Genomic DNA, 12,834 nt, shown 5'->3' with positions numbered 1-12,834 from the left:
TGTAACCGACCAATATTTAGCCCAGTTACCTAGGTACCTAGGTACATATCTATGAACAATAAGTTTTCTGAAAAATGCAATCAATTTATTTAGACAAAATTAATGAAATTAAAAGTTTTTCGATTTTAAAGAGGTCTTTAAAGGATTTTAATGTTCTGAGCCGGGTAGCAGTATCTACCATTACATCAACACCACTACTATCACTCAAGTGTCTGCTCCTAACCGTCTGGCGACAGTGAAAGTACACATTTACAAATGTTCCGAAAGTGCCAGTGCAAAGTGAAAATGCCGAAAATATACTATAGTATAGGTACCAATGTATTAAGTAAACTTAATAAACTGTTAATTACACCTATTTATCAAATATTTTTTTTATTTTACAAGCAATAATTATTCGCCTGAAACACTCATCCACATTGAAAAATCTCCTGATAAAAGATACATGACGCAAGATATAAGATATACAAGATAGTTTACCAAAAAAATAATAAATATTTTTTTCTTGCGCACGCCGTAATTTGAACCCGCGACCTCCGAATTCATAGCCAAGGATCGTAATCTCAATCTCAACGGCGAAACAATGAACAACTATTTTCTAGTTATTTAAAATATTGCATTATTCACGTAACATGGCGATACTGAAAGTACCTATCTACCATTCTTGAACTTGCCGCAAATATACCATATAGGTACGAACGAATTATTTGGTATAATTTATCAAATAAAATTTACTTGCGCACGCCCTAATTTGAACCTGCGACCTCCTAATTCGTAGTCAAGGATCGTCATCTCAATCTCAACGGCGAAAAATTTAACAAACTATTTTGTAGTTATTTAAAATATTGCATTTTTTACGTAACATGGCGATACTGAAAGTACCTATCTACCATTCTTGAAATTGCCGCAAATATACCATATAGGTAGTAACGTATTATTTAAACAAATAAATATCGTGAAATTATACAAATTTATCAAATAAAATTTACTTGCGCACGACGTAATTTGAACCCGCGACCTCCGAATTCATAGCCAAGGATCGTAATCTCAATCTCAACGGCGAAACAATGAACAACTATTTTGTAGTTATTTGTAGTTATTAACTATTTTCTAGTTATTAAAAATATTGCATTCTTCAAGTAACAGGGCGATACTGAAAGTACCTACCCACCATTCTTGAAATTGCCGCAAATATACCATGTAGGTACTAACGTATTATTTAAACAAATAAATATTGTGAAATTATACAAATTTATCAGATAAAATTTACTTGCGCACAACGTAATTTGAACCCGCGACCTGCGAATTCGTAGCCAAGGATCGTGATCTCAATCTCAACGGCGAAAAATTTAACAACTATTTTGTAGTTATTTAAAATATTGCATTATTCACGTAACATGGCGATACTGAAAGTACCTATCTACCATTCTTGAACTTGCCGCAAATATACCATATAGGTACGAACGAATTATTTAAAACTAATAAGTATTGTGAAATTATAGAAATTTATCAAATAAAATTTACTTGCGCACGACGTAATATGAACCCGCGACCTCCGAATTCATAGCCAAGGATCGTAATCTCAATCTCAACGGCGAAACAATGAACAACTATTTTGTAGTTATTTAAAATATTGCATTATTCACGTAACATAGCGATACTGAAAGTACCTATCCACCATTCTTAAACTTGCCGCAAATATACCATATAGGTACGAACGAATTATTTAAAACTAATAAGTATTGTGAAATTATACAAATTCATCAAATAAAATTTACTTGTGCACAACGTAATTTGAACTCGCGACCTCCGAATTCGTAGCCAAGGATCGTAATCTCAATCTCAACGGCGAAACAATGAACAACTATTTTGTAGTTATTTGTAGTTATTAACTATTTTCTAGTTATTAAAAATATTGCATTATTCAAGTAACAGGGCGATACTGAAAGTACCTATCCACCATTCTTGAAATTGCCGCAAATATACCATGTAGGTACTAACGGATTATTTAAACAAATAAATATTGTGAAATTATACAAATTTATCAGATAAAATTTACTTGCGCACAACGTAATTTGAACTCGCGACCTGCGAATTCGTAGCCAAGGATCGTAATCTCAATCTCCACAGCGAAAAATTTAACAACTATTTTGTAGTTATTTAAAATATTGCATTATTCAAGTAACATGGCGATACTGAAAGTACCTATCTACCATTCTTGAATTTGCCGCAAATACCTATACCATATAGGTAGGTACTAACGTATTATTTCAACAAATAAATATTGTGAAATTATGCAAATTGCACGCCGTAATTTGAACCCGCGATTTCTGAATTCTTTTTTTATAGTTATATTATTATTGCATTATTCACGTAACATGAGAGTAGGAAGTATGTACCTCTCATTATTATTTTACATACATTTATACTTTTGAATAGGTACCTAGAAAAAAAAACTATAAAAATAAAAAGTATAAAACTCAGTACGGGTAGTGAAGCCCACATTGTCAAAGTATGAAAATAAATTTATTTTGAAAATACAGGTATCTGTAATATGATTAAAAATTATGGAAGTATTTTTTTTTTCACAAAGCACTCTTTTCAGGGTGGAATGCCTAAAACCAAAAAAAAAAACTTTTTTTTTAATGTTTGCACAAACGTAATATGTGTAATTATTTTTATTAGATTATTTTAAAATCAGTTTTTAATACACCATCATATTATGTACGAGCATATTAATTTTATTATTATCTAATGAGAAAAAATAATACCAACAATGCGGACACCGGGTTTAAAAATGCGACATTCTCCGACAAAAGCAAGCGAAAAAGAATACAAACATAAATTAGGTAAATAGGTACCGAGCCTTTGCTAATTCGAAAATTCACAATAGAAAATTTCAAAAATCTGAGAACGATACGATAGTGGCATCTATGGATATTTTAGTAATGTATGGCTCAAAGCATGCCTTCTGCATAATTTTAAAATTGGCTTCAATCTATGCGTTGCGTATATAATGCAAAGTGTTAGTTTGGGGACAGATACTTTGGGCCTGTCCCCAAACTATACAAATGTCCCCGAAGTATGGGCGCGCTCGAAAAACTGTCCTCATTCTATGCTTCCCACATATATATATATATATATATATATATATATATATATATATATATATATCCCGCTACATTTGTTGCGTCCGACCCCTAAAAACTCCATAGCATTGCAGCGTCCACCGACTTACAGCGTCCGATATACGGACGCTACAATGTTTTGAGCTCAAAATTGGCCAGAACGATGCTTACCCCATGTAGAATCGTATGGCAAAAATTTTTGTGGAAGCAAAAAATCTCTCAGAATGTCTGGAAACGAATATTGAACGTTTGACATTTTGCCGACAGGTTCGCTACACGATGTATATATTGAGCAGTGTATGTTTTTATTCATTTCTACGACCTTGCCGCGTCCACGAAGTAATACAATTTTCGATACATAACGACGATCGTGCTGCGTCTACGCATTACGTCGATAGTATTGCGTCCTCGAGACGGATTACGAGTAGATATTATTTTATATACATAACGACGGTCGTGCTGCGTCCACGCATTACGTCGATAGTACTGCGTCCCCGTAGCCGCTCATGAGAATATACTATTTTTAACACATAATGACAATCGTGCTGCTTACATGCATCACGTCGAAAGTATTGCGTCCCAGTGAACGATCTCGAGTAGATATTATTTTGAATATACGACGACGGTCGATATAATTTTCGATACATAACGACGATCGTACTGCGTCTACGCATTACGTCGATAGTATTGCGTCCTCGAGACCGATTACGAGTAGATATTATTTAATATACATAACGATGGTCGTGCTGCATCCACGCATTACTTTGATAGTATTGCGTCCCCATGGCCGATAACGCTGAAATATTATTATGAATACATAACGACGGTTTTGCTGCGTCCACGCATTACTTCGATAGTACTGCGTCCCCGTGGCCATTCACGAGTGCATTGTTATGTATTATTTGAGCGTTTGGTTGAGTAAATCATCAGATTTGGCAACATTGGGTTAATTTACAACGTTGCCGCTTGACACTCAGAACTAAGAAGCTTCCTGCGTGGTTTTTAATGCATAACGACGATCGTGCTGCGTCCACGCATTACTTCGATATTACTGCGTCCCCGTGGCCATTGGCAAGTACATTGTTGTACATTATTTGAGCGTTTGGTTGAGTAAATCATCAGATTTGGCAACATTGGGTTAATTTACAACGATGCCGCTTGACTCTCAGAACTAAGAAGCATCCTGCGTGGTTTTTAATGCATAACGACGATCGTGCTGGGTGTACGCATTATGTTGGTAGTATTGCGTCCGTTCACGAATAGATATTATTTTTAATACATATCGATGGTAGTGCTGTATCCACACATTACATCGATAGTATTGCGAACCCGTGGCCGATCTAGATTAGGTATTATTTTTAATTAACAGAGTGGAAGTTACTCCCAGTATTGCCCTGGTGTAAGACCACCATTCAGAATTTAAACTTTGCTTCAAGTGGCTTTAGCCGTGTTTAGTGACTATAGTCAGGTACTTTCCCACCTTTGTCTTCCCCACCTTTCTCTTCCCCATCGCTTCCCCTTCCCCACTTACCTACAGCCTCACAATATACCCCAATTAGGGATGCTATAGTCTCACTGGCTCCAGACTGGAGCAGTTGGGACTCTTGTGAGGAATTCACTATAAAAATTAAAATAAAACATAATCTTCTTAACGCATATTTTTATTGGCTGCTATTTTTATGTATGATTGCAGGATTCAACTCGAACTAAATGCGTGAGCAGGTACCTAAGCGATTCCTTCAGAAACTTGATCAGGGTGCTTAGGGTGTGAACATCTTGGAATAATTATCGATAATAACATCAAATCGAAAAGTCAAATTAACTCTACAGTAGACAGAATGAGAAAACTCATCTTTATATTTTTTCGACTTAGAAATTCTGTATCATTAAAAATACATAAAGATATTTATTTTGCACTTGCACATTCTACACTACTACAATATATGGAATCGTGGCTTGTGGTGGGGGGGGAGGGTGCATATAAATCATGCCTACTTCCATTTGTGACAATTCAAAAAATATTAATAAAAATTATCTTAAACAAGCCATATTACTATCCAACAATACATGTTTTCCAAGGTTTCCCCTCTCACAAAAATTTATGAAAAATACTCGTACACTAAATACTTCAATTAGATAAAGATTTCTTTGATAAAAATAATATTCCACAATTAATTTTAAGCAAAATAATTATTTATATTGGAGGACTAACCGTACCACTAGTTTGAACTACAACAGCACAACATCACTATTTAACGGTATAATTTATTTTTTTTAAATTACTCCTAGATATATCAGAGAAAAATTATAACAGTTACAAAAAAAATCAATTTAAAATTCTCTAATACCACCTCATAACTTTTCTTATTGTTTGATATTATTTATTTATTTATTTTATTTCAGGGAAATCAACAGTTTACAATGTGGTTCATTTATACATGTGTAATTTACCTAACTGGGAAATCAATTACAGATTTCCTCAATATACTATTCTATAATGTATCTAAAAATTTAAACACTATACTTAAATTTATCTAAAAAATGTTAAATTTATCGAAATAAGCAAACACTTTGTGGCTTGACATTATACAAATGAAACAAATACTTTGTTTTAAACCACTTTATTTTAATTTGTATTTCGTCTAGCGGTTTGGATTGAACCCAAATATTGTGTTAAATAAATATAAAGTGGTTTAAAAAGAAGTATTGTTTGCTTTTTTGTAAAAAATATAACGTTATTCAAGAGGGAGATTATTATAACAGGAGATTGTTAAAACAGAAGATTATTATAAAATAATACTACATAATATATTTCATTACATTTTATGCAGTTTGGTACACGTTTAATACATTTTTAATTGAGTTTTATATTTATTTTGGTGACATTGAAGATAGAATCAGAGAGAATGTTATTATACATATGTTGAACATATTCTTCTAAGACAAGAATTTTTATTTGAAATGGTTTTACAGTGTTTTTCTTTAAATAGATTACATGAGCGTGTGTGCCGTGTAGGTACTTTTCAATTATGTTTAATAAACTCCACATATTATGTTTCTGCTTATCATTCTTAGGTATTATTTATAAATAACCTGTTTTTATTACTTTTATTGTATTTTCTTGTAAGGTTATTAATAGTTTTTACAAGCATCTGATTTATCAGAAAAGTGATTGAAATATTATGTTGTAAATATTGTAACACTAAAGATGTTAAGAAATATAAATAAAAATATTTTTATTTTAAACATAATGATAATAATAAATTTAGCTCATTAATTGAAATATTACAATTTGAGGTTGAACTAATTAAGTTAAATATAAAAACAGATATTATTATATTGAATACGTAACGACGGAAGTGCTGCGTCGATGGTATTGTATCCTCGTAACCGATCACGAGTAGATATTATTTTGTATACATAACGACGGCGGTGCTGCGTCCCCATGGCCGTTTGTGAATTTGTACATTTTTATGTATTGTTTGAGCCCTTAGTGAAGCAAAACGCTAGATTTGGCAACATTTAGTTCATTTACAACGATGCCACGTAGCACTCAGAACTAAAAATCACCCTGCGCGGGTGGAAATTTTTGTAAGATGGATTACAGTAGACGGTAAATTGACGACCTGACCTAAAAAGGTCCGACCGCCCTCTGTAATCGAGCGAACTGGCGCGTTATGAAATGATACATTTTTACTAAGGATATCGTTGTAAAAAAAAATGTCACACGCCTGCACCCAGTAGGTACGTTTGTATACAAGATGCAACAAGATATTCATTCAAACTTCTCACTATCAGTAGACTGTTTGTTGTCAGGTCTGGTGTGTTTCTGGATGCCAAAAAAATAAAACAAATATATATACATATATTTTTTAAATACCGCACAAGAGTCTCAACCGCTCCCGTCTGGAACAGCGAGACTGTGGCATCCCCAATCTGAGTACAAGGGTGAAGGTATTGGCGAGGGGAAGAAGATGGGGAAGAGAAATATAGAAAAGTACCTGGATATTCATATCTGGTCACCAAACACGGCAAAAGCTTAGAAATAACGTTTCCATTCGGAATGGTTGTCTCACACCAGGGCGATACTGAGAGTATATTTCACTCTGGAACGTGTTGCAAAAACACTTTATATTGTGTTAAATGTATTAATTGTGAAATCACACAAACAAATAAAAAATTATTTGGGCACGCCGGGTTTGACCGTCAGATTACGGGATTCGGATTGCGAGTCGAGAGTCTTACCTCTCAACCACAGATGCTGTATTTAATTAATTAATTCACTATGAACGTGAAAAGTTCACTAGAAGAGTAAGAAATATTTGATGTTGTTTATTTATTTGTTAATTTATTTATTACACCTAATAGACTTTTACATTCTAGTTTAATAGTTGAGTATCGCAGTTATTATAAATTCTTCAAAATTAAAACAATAGAGAAAACAAAATAGAATGAAAAAAAAATGTTACAACAAAAGCGTATAATAAAATAAGATACATTGGTAAAAATGATAAGAAGTCTCACATAAGTAGATATTCAAAATAAAGAAAAGATTGCAAAAACTATAGATGTCTATTTGTCTCGATATATAAAAGAATTAAAATAAACAATATTTATATTGATTATTTTTATGGTGAAATATATCTCCCATATCAGAATAATTCATTCAATCCTAAGGGGTTTTATAATATAAGGGGCATAACAACGGCCTAAATGTACCTTTTGAAACTCTCAAAACAAATCCAAGAGTCTTTTGATAATAATAATTAATCTTTATATACGGAAGACGTAAAAATGAAATCGACCTTCAAAACGCCATGTAACAAACAAATAATATACACTCGGACGCCAGAATAAATTATTCAGTATGGACGTGAAACCTTTATAAGAATAGTCAGCAATATACGGAAGACGTAACAATTGAATTAGAGTGAACGGACGTGAAACCTATATTAAAAGGAATCTTCAATATATAAAAAATATACACCCGGACGTGAGTATGTACGTGACGCTAGAAATGTATGAAAGTGTAATAAACATCAAAACCTGCATTATTATGAATATTAAAAAAATATGATATTAGCGATTATTGTGAGTAAAACATAGTGCAATATTCACAAAAACAATCTAAAAAAAAGAACTAGAAGTGCTGGACGCCCAAAGACGGATTTACGCACGGACGCAATAAATGTTGTGGGACCTATATATATATATATATATATATATATATATATATATATATATATATATATATATATATATATATATATATATATATATATATATATATGTTATATATTATAACTTTGTTATATATATAAAAACAATATATGGTTTATAATAAATATATATTTTAAAAAAGAGTGTCAGTGGGTTACTTTGTTTTTGGGTGAAAATGTACAGTTTTATTAAGTCTGATGAAATTTTGCACACATGAGCTTCAAAACCAAAGAAAGGTCACTGTCTACAAGAGATTTCGAAGCGCCAACCCATCCGCTAAACCTACGAAAAAGCAAAATTTAATACTTGATGAAATTTCGTAAACTTTGAGTTCAATATATGAGGAAAATTGCTGTCTACATTTGATTTTCGTGTAATTAATAATTAGTTCTTACTGATATCCATAATTTGGCTGAATTTAAACGGGCTGTAAAAAAATATATTTATAAAAACCTGAATTCATAAATCTTACATTTTTTTATTTATTTATTCATTCATAAAACAGTTTTAAAAATAAAAAAACATACTATGCACATCTCACTAGGGCATTTTTTTGTATCAAGATGTGCATTCTTTTCAATGTACCATTATAAGCCATATTCTCAAGCTTCCAGTAATTGTGTTGTTTCGGTATCCTCCTTATTGTACTTTTTATGTTTAATGTCTAATCAGAGTGATCTTGTTTTTATTTATAACTACCTCCTGTATTATATTGTATTAGTGGACCCCGCAATGCTAAGCTATTGCTAATGTCTTTCTCGGGCGCCTATGACTTCTTCCACCATTCAATACTGTATACCACAATGTTACTGTGGTAAAACTTAAATATGTTTTGTGAACACAAACATATTTAACATACTAAGATTTTAATTTTAATATTCTTTTTTGTCCTGTACTATATTAGCACTGTTATTGTGAATTATTAGTTTGCTTATAACTTTGTCCTGTACTATATTAGCACTGTTATTGTGAATTATTAGTTTGCTTATAATTTTGTCCTGTACTATATTAGCACTGTTATTGTTAATTATTAATTTGCTTATAACTTTTTCCTGTACTATATTAGCACTGTTATTGTGAATTATTAGTTTGCTTATAACTTTGTCTTGTACTATATTAGCACTGTTATTGTTAATTATTAGTTTACTTTTTTTTATATATTCAATAATATTGTTATTGGGTTTATAAAAACAGTTTATTTTTAAACAAGTTCGGCTGTGTAATTATTATTACGCGTGACAGCTGTTTCGCCTTCTGAAGGCATTATCAAACTGTGGGTAGCCCACTTACAGACGATACATTTATATTATTTGTAGATATGTATTTTAATTTCAATTTCTGATTTCTCTGATTGATTTCTGAGTAAAATGTTAGAAAGTATTAATGGTTATTACCCCAATTACTGTAATGTTTAAATTTGACTGAATGTCTTTATGTTAGTTATTCCCAAACGATGACTCATAGGGTTATTTTAATAGTATAATTAAGTACTTCTTAGTGCACTCATATTTGCACTAGGTTTGAAGATATCTAGTAGGGGTGAACGAATTATATTTGTTTGTTCATTAATTAGAATAGCTCTCGGATTATTAGAGTTTTTGTTAATTTCTAACTGTTCTAAAAGATTTAGTTTACGGCCTTTATTTTGTACGTGTAACGGAGTTGGTTTATTATTATCACTAAGTGAGTGATTTTCATCTAGGAGATGTTTGGCAAATTGAGATTGTATTTTATTATTATTTTTAAAAGATCTTATATGTTCTTTGAACCTAGTATTAAAGGAGAAGACGAAACAGAAGGCGAAACAGCTGTCACGCGTAATAATAATTACACAGCAGAACTTGTTTAAAAATAAACTGTTTTTATAAACCCAATAACAATATTATTGAATATATAAAAAAAAAATAAAATGGAGTTCTACAAATTAAACTTAATAACAATAAATATTAGTTTACTCATTATTTTTTGTCCTGTACTATATTGGCACTGTTATTGTTAATTATTAGTTTGCTTATAACTTTGTCCTGTACTATATTAGCACTGTTATTGTTAATTATTAGTTTGCTTATAACTTTGTCCTGTACTATATTAGCACTGTTATTGTTAATTATTTGTTTTCTTGTAACTTTGTAAAAACAATACATTTTTATATCATGTTACTTGATCAAGAGGAGTAATTTTAAGAATATGACCAATGATTTATACATTATTATGTAAGAGTTTATTACTATAGTGAAGCCCACTTGAAATGATTTGGCACATAACTGCGATATAAAAATATTATGTTGTTATTATTATTATCTCGAAAAATCTGCGTAAAGCCTGGGCAACGGTGGGACTTCAGCTAGATGAATCAATTCGGTACCTGAATCACCACCTGTCTCGCAGTCAGTAGTCCCCTGGCGGCTGCGGCCAGGTACGCTAGCTGACGGGGTGAGTAGGGCGCCGCCCCCGAGCCCGTCATGCGCCCGCCCCGTGTACCCCCGGCTGGAGTCATCTCCTGCAGCAGGAGCCCCCAGCGGGTCACCAGAGCGCCCTCGAGACGGGACCTTCCCCATGATGGCTCTTCGTCTGCTGAGAAGACAGAGAAATTAATTACACTCTCGATCGTATATTTAGAAGTTAATTACACCGTTGATCATATGTTCAGAAATTAATTACACTATTGATCATATGTTCAGAAATTAATTACGCTGTTCATTATATGTTCAAAAATTAATTACACTGTTGATCATATGTTCAGAAATTATCCGACAACATATCAGGATAACGTGATGTTTTCTTTGGAAGCACTCTATCAAATATTACTTTGCTGAACCGTTTAAGTTTAAATCTTTGACTAATCGAATGGAAATCATGTTTTAACTCAACCCTTTGTCATTTTTTCTGTCTGTTAATTTCTTTGTAAGTTTCGTTTCTGTTAATGATTCAGTAAAAATTCTATTTTCAAATTCTAAATCGTCGTGTTTATTTGGACTATTTTATTCGCATTTTTCAATAGTATGGTACCTATTGCATGAAGAAAGTTAAAAAAATAATTATTATCAAAGGTTACTTTTCCTTGGATAATTGTGTAATTCCTTAATTGTATTTTTATTTCTAAATATAAAATATATGGTTTTTAAGTAGGTAGGTATGCAAGTACCTTACAAATCTTGTGAATTCCAGTTAAATTTTTGTTTTGATTTCTTAAATAAGAGAAACATGCTGTTTCCGACGCGACCGCTGATGACCGGGCGGTGGCTGAGTTGACATCGCGTTTGGGTCTCACCCAGGCGTAGTGTGTTTAATTCCTCGGCTGGCTAAGTCTTCCATCACAACACAAGCAACATTTTCCGCCTACTGTGGTGGTAGTAAGGATTTTCAAATATTATTTGGTTATTCGTAACCAAGGAATGTTTGTCTTTCTTTAAAAAAATATATATGAAAACTGCCATTTTAGGTTTGTTCTTGATTATTGAGGCTAGACGTAAAAAATAGTAGATTAATAAAAAAAGAGAAATAATGTGAAGTTTATTACCGTGTAATAATCTAAAATAATTTTCTTTTATCCCAGGCCGTAGTTCGAAACCTTGAATCCACATGGTTTGGTTTTCTTTGTTAAGACTTCGACGGTTTCAATTAACCTGTGACCTTGTTACAGCCAATTATTTTCAGATTTTATAATTTAAAATGTTAGAATTGCCGTTGGTAGCGAAAATGACCAATTAAAATGATAGAGGCAGAAATAAATTTCCTACCTGTAGCCATTTGAGCTCCGTCTATATGCAATTTGCTCAGAAAGCCCGCCATGCAGGTTGTATCACCCCTCCAGTCCCTTTCCCCCACACGTGCTCCCCGCCATACCGCCATCTTAATGACGTCACATCCGGGGAAGAAGTAGTGCCGACCGGTTTTGGCGGTCAACTGACCCAAGACTCTAGAAAAAACATTTTTTTAACAAAAATTAAGGACGGCTAGTTTCAAGTTTTATGAAGGTTTTTTTCAAGTCCTGTTATTATACAGGGTTTTTCAATAAGAGGTGTTATTTTGATATTCAATCGTAAAATATCAATGGTTTCATTGCTTGTGTGGCACGTAGCGCCGTCTTGTTGAAAGTAAACGCTGTCCAGATCAATACCATCCAATTCCGGCCATAAAAAATCATTAATCATCTCTCGATAGCGATCCATTCACCGTAACTGTTGCTCTAGCCGCATTTTCGAAAAAGTAAGGTCCAATGACTCCGCCGGACCATAAACCGCACCAAACAGTCACACGTTGAGGATAAAGAGGCTTTTCAACAGTAACTCTTTGGTTTTCCGAGCCCCAGATGCGACAATTTTGCTTGTTGACGAAGCCACCGAGGTGGAAATGGGCATCATCACTCAAAATGATTTGCATTTGATTCACTCAAGTGAATTTTAATAATTTCAATGCGTTGTTGAAGCGTGTACCGTTCCATTTGTATTAATGGCGTAGTTTCTACTTGTCAAATGTCAAAAAATGA

At 32.7% G+C, this 12,834-nt stretch overlaps 1 pseudogene; it reads right to left on the bottom strand.

Moving 5' to 3' along the window:
* Positions 1–12,197, bottom strand: part of LOC149420559 (uncharacterized) — a 38,908-nt pseudogene extending 26,711 nt beyond the window's left edge.
* Between the last annotated feature and the right edge of the window lie 637 nt (positions 12,198–12,834).

This window comes from Hesperophylax consimilis, chromosome 10 (assembly GCF_061612785.1).
Source record: "Hesperophylax consimilis isolate HC1 chromosome 10, BYU_Hcon_1.0, whole genome shotgun sequence".
NCBI lineage: Eukaryota > Metazoa > Arthropoda > Insecta > Trichoptera > Limnephilidae > Hesperophylax > Hesperophylax consimilis.
Note: the sequence above shows the minus strand (reverse complement) of the source record. Positions and strands in the feature narration are given on the sequence as shown.